The sequence below is a fragment of the Nanorana parkeri genome, unplaced genomic scaffold (assembly GCF_000935625.1).
Source record: "Nanorana parkeri isolate BGI_ZX_2015 unplaced genomic scaffold, ASM93562v1 scaffold314, whole genome shotgun sequence".
NCBI classification, from domain to species: domain Eukaryota; kingdom Metazoa; phylum Chordata; class Amphibia; order Anura; family Dicroglossidae; genus Nanorana; species Nanorana parkeri.
In genome coordinates, this window is record NW_017306582.1 from 52238 (window position 1) to 57787 (window position 5550).

The following is a 5550-nucleotide window of genomic DNA, read 5'->3' on the forward strand; positions in this document are numbered from 1 at the left end:
TCATGTTAATCAGTCAACTGATCTACAAAATAAAATGTACCCATGCAGTCCTTCACACAGGGGGGTCTGGAGATCAGGCTCCTCTCAGCAGGAAGCACAGGATATGTTGTATCCTAAACCAGGACAAAGTTAGACTCTTTGTCACCGGCCATGTGGTCTCAGGTAGGAGAATGCTAAGCCTCCAGGTACAATTAACAGCCTTGTGCTCAGAGTAGCCAGAGTTTCTTTTTACTTCAGAGTTCGACATGAGATACTCATGGCTGGAGGGTCTCATTGGAAAGAGACTAGAAGATGATGAGGACTGCTGGGACATCTAGCTCTGAATGTGTGTTCCCTGATTAGGGACTACTGGGACTTGTAGTGCCTTACTAGCTGTTGCCCTGCTCGAACACTGAAGAGGCTCCACTGACCAGCTCTACAGAAAGCCTCCTGCCTTACCATCCCATGTGGATCCCTCTTCTGTGGAGTGACCTTAAGTGTGAGTGGTGACCCTCTTTTGTTGTACCTGGTACTGCTGTTATCCCTTTGCTGTGCCTGGACTGCTGCCCTGTGTCCTTGGACTCCGTCTGGATTGCTGCCCTGTGTCCTTGGACTCCGTCTGTATTGCTGCCCTGTGTCCCTGGACTTTACCCTTGCTATCCCTTGCTGTTTTAGCCTTTTGTTTTGCCCGGATTGCTCCTACACTTGCCGTATCCTAATGTTGAGAACCCCTAGTAAAGAACCCTCTGGTCAAGGGTCCTAAAAACCACTCTTGGTCTCTGTGTGTGTTCTGTGTCTCCCACATCCCCCGTCACAGTGCCATCTGCCATTTCACCATCGCACCCTTTCATATCTTGTATTAGGTTGTATGTTGTGATGGCGCCATCCACCATTTCACCCTTTAATATCTTGTATTAAGTTGTATGTTGTGATGGCGCCATCCACCATTGCACCCTTTCATATCTTGTATTAGGTTGTATGTTGTGATGGCGCCATCCACCATTACACTCTTTAATATCTTGTATTAAGTTGTATGTTGTGGTGGCGCCATCCACCATTTCACCCTTTAATATCTTGTATTAAGTTGTATGTTGTGATGGCGCCATCCACCATTGCACCCTTTCATATCTTGTATTAGGTTGTATGTTGTGATGGCGCCATCCACCATTTCACTCTTTAATATCTTGTATTAGGTTGTATGTTGTGATGGCGCCATCCACCATTGCACTCTTTAATATCTTGTATTAGGTTGTATGTTGTGATGGCGCCATCCACCATTGCACTCTTTAATATCTTGGATTAGGTTATATGTTGTGGTGGCGCCATCCACCATTTCACCATCGCACCCTTTCATATCTGGGATTAGGTTGTATGTTGTGGTGGACAACTCCATGTGCATTGCTACACCGATGGAAACAAGCCTGAGAAGAGGCAACGAGGAGAGAAATACTGGAAAGGTAAGAACGACAAAAGAGACCAGAGAAAGGGACGAGCCGAATTATCATCGTTGCCGAGGTTCCGGGAATGTGAGAATCTTATGAATGAAACCCCATTAGTGCTCCTGTCTTCAGATACAACATCGTTTTGCCCTCAATTCCTTTACAACCCGGCTGTGTCTAAGTAAGAATTTCAAGCTGACAGTTAAAAAAACGATCAAGGTAGAATCTCAAGAGATCTCGGTTTTGAGGATTCTGTAATTAAGTGTGTAATTAAGTAATTAACCTAATTACCCCATTACCATAACGCCATCTCAGCTGCGCAGTTGTGCCGTCTTTACAGCATCTTAAAAATAAAATGCACGGGGTCACCGATATTGACCTGGGTATTAAAAATGCAAGGGGGCAGTGTGGCCAAACATAGCAACCAATCAGATGTCAGTTTTATTTTTATACACAGCTAGAAAAACAGAAACACAGGAATTTCATTGGCTGCTGCTAACAAGTGGGAGAGGAAAATGTAGCAGGAAGAGGAAGTGTGTAATTTTTTTTTTAAAGCACACCTTTGCGGAGATATAAGGGGGCTGCCATTGCTGGCCTGCCTCTGAAAATGTTATTTGCCTGGCTGTCATGGTGATCTTCTGGTATCTGGGACTTTGGAAGAAGTATCTAGCAAGAGCTGTCAGAACTCCTTATTTCCATGCTTGTTCATGGGCAGTGACTCACAAAGAACTAAAGCCAGGGGGTCAGCATGATAACTAGGCAGCTATCACCTTTCAGTAGAAGGTTAGCAGTGGAAGCCTACTCCTCTCACTGGATGAATTATTCACTTGAGTGTGTAAGTCTCAGCTTTAGCTATTGAGCTCTGTGGACAATGCAGCAAGGAACAGGAAAACATGAGAAATGGAAGCAAGAGCACCACCTGCTGGTTCCGAAAAAGAGAATACAAAATAAGTATATGCAGAATTTCAATCTGACACAAAAAGGTCCTTTAATTTTGTATTCCAAACAAAGGAAGCATGACCAAAAGCACTAGACATCCCTTGTAAGAAAACACCTCCTTGTGGAACACTTACTGTAAGTGATTAGAATGAGCCAAATAGAAAGTTTAAATTCCTTCCAAAATTTATGCTAAAATCAGGAGATTTCAGGGAAATTGGATTCAATGGGGGAGGTAAAATTACGTTTTTTTTTAAAGGACAACTGTACCTTTAGTGCAAGGTATCCTTTAATGCAACCCCCATCCTTTGAGTGCAGCCACCAGGTTACATACTTACCTGGCTCCCTGTCCCAGCAGTCTTCCAGATCTGTGCAGTAAACAAATATGAAACTTGGAGCTTCCTGTAATAAAGACCGGTCACTGCTGCTCTCTCTCCTTGTGCAGGGTGACTGGTCTGGTCTCCGCCCCTCCTGTAATGAAGACCGCTCACTGCTGCCCTCTCTCCTTGTGCAGGGTGACTGGTCTGGTCTCCGCCCCTCCTGTAATGAAGACCGCTCACTGCTGCCCTCTCTCCTTGTGCAGGGTGACTGGTCTGGTCTCCGCCCCTCCTGTAATGAAGACCGCTCACTGCTGCCCTCTCTCCTTGTGCAGGGTGACTGGTCTGGTCTCCGCCCCTCCTGTAATGAAGACCGCTCACTGCTGCCCTCTCTCCTTGTGCAGGGTGACTGGTCTGGTCTCCGCCCCTCCTGTAATGAAGACCGCTCACTGCTGCCCTCTCTCCTTGTGCAGGGTGACTGGTCTTGTCTCCAAAACAGCAGAAAGGCATCATGGCACACGCACAAACCAGCATGTAAAACAACATGTCTCACCACTAAGGATAATGACAGAGGTTTGGATACACATCTTCTGCAGAGGATGTGTAAGCCGCACTGCCGCGCCAAGGCACCTCTTATAGTGCGGTCCTAACTCTAAACTATGAGAGTCTCCATCTTGGAGCACATGGGGGCAGAAGATATCAACAGCCTTTCTGCTGTTTTACTGTTCAAAGCCCATTTCGTGTGCACCTTACTGTATAACTGGTAACAAATTGTTGAGCGCGTTTGTCGTTTGTTTTGCTTGACCGATTTGGTGCAGCGACGCATGGGGTTTCTCAGCTGCCATTAGGATGTGCGGGATCCCTTGTGTGTTTCTGTGCCTTTTAAGGAGGTTGGGCGTCCTCCTGACAAACCTGCACCCAATTTGATATCTTCTGCCCCCATGTGCTCCAAGATGGAGACTCTCATAGTTTAGAGTTAGGAGCGCACTATAAGAGGTGCCTTGGCGCGGCAGTGCGGCTTACACATCCTCGGCTGAAGACGTGTATCCAAACCTCTGTCATTGTCCTCCGTGGTGAGACAAGTTGTTTTACATGCTGGTTTGCGAGTGTGCCATGATGCCTTTCTGCTGTTTTACTGTTCAAAGCCCATTTCGTGTGCACCTTACTGTATAACTGGTAACAAATTGTTGAGTGCGTTTGTCGTTTGTTTTGCTTGGTCTTGTCTCCACCCCCTCCAGGTGTTCTCTGCAGACAGCCTGTAGTGGGTGCGGCCTGCAGTGTCCCTCCCACATATCTGCTCTATGGCTATGTACAGCACAGTGATGAGGTCACTGCTATTTTTACAAGGTGATAGCTGAGTTTTCTAAGGTATATGCTGCATACAAAATACATTTACACTGAGTGCCCAGATTATTATGACCACCTGACGTTTGTAGGCAAATTAGCTATAATTTTGCGCTGAAATTGCTAGAGGACCAGACCATTATAAATAGGGAAGCAGGTTGTTTACCACGACAGTAAAAGTGATTTTTTTTTCTGAAGATATGGGAAGATGTGGGCAGTGTTAGGGTTTGGGGCATGTTTTCCTGGCATGATTTGGGCCCTTTAATTCGTGTGGAACAATGTCTGAATAGCACAACATACCAAAGTATTATTGCTGATCAAGTTCATCCGATCATGTTGATGGCGTATCCCAATGGAGATGGCTTCTTCCAACAAGACAATGCGCCATGCCACGGTGCTCGTATTGTGCAGGAGCGGTTTCAAGAACATGAGGGAGACTTTACCTTGCTTAGGTGGCCCCCACAATCACCAGATCTCAATCCAATTGCAGCATTTGTGGGACGAAGTTGAAAGAGCCATCAGGCAGCTGGTTCCACAACCATCAAATCTCACAGAACTGGACCGTGCTATTCATCAGGCACGGTGTCAGATTCCTCACATCACCTTTCACCATCTCGTGGAGTCAATGTCAAGAAGAATTGCCGCAGGATTGAAGGCAAAAGGTGGCCCAACGAAGTACTGATGGGGTGGTCATAATAATCTGGCCACTCAGTGTATATCCTTTCTGACTATGAAGGAATGTAGTTGAATTAATTTTGTATTGCCCGGAGTTCAGCTTTAAATAAACTAAACCACCCTCAATGCATCTACAGTAAAAACACCTTTAGGAATGGCAGTGGGTTTTGATTGGCCCCTGGGTATGAGTGTAACCTCCACCGTTCTATATCCAATGCCCACGCCATATAGAAGCTCGCTGGGAATTGTAGTTGCACTCACCTAGTGATGACGGGTTGCACAAGAAATGGAAGCGATGCACCGTGAGCTCCTTTCCAGTAACGGCAAGCAGAGAAATGACATAATTAATTGCTATTTAGTGAATCCACTTTAGGAAGCAATGGGGTTAATTAAGCCAATATCTGAAATTCAAGCAACACGAGTTGTGCGGCTCGTTAATGAGAACTACAGAGAGATTATGAGGGAGGGCTGAACAGACCGCTGAAAGAGCAGCGTGATATAGATTCAGCGCACTAAATTGGCCCCTGGGGGCAGCTAAGAGATCCGTATGGCAGCTGTGCGCCCCTCAGCTACCCCTCCTGAGCTGCGCCTCACCAGCCGCCACACCACGCCTCTTCTATTTAAAGGGGCAGAGGTGCGGAACAATGACGGCACCTTTACTGAGTTTTTGACCCATAACATAATCATTTGATGTTCCTCATATTTGTTCTGCTACACTCTATTGTTCTTCATTTTCTCAGTTCATTCAGTTCAGCACGGCGCTGAATTTGGCCCTGGCCACCCTTTTGAATGTCCTTGGCGATCTCCACAAATACTCTACCCTGACTCTAGCTGCCGGTTGTACATATTGTAGGAGCTTT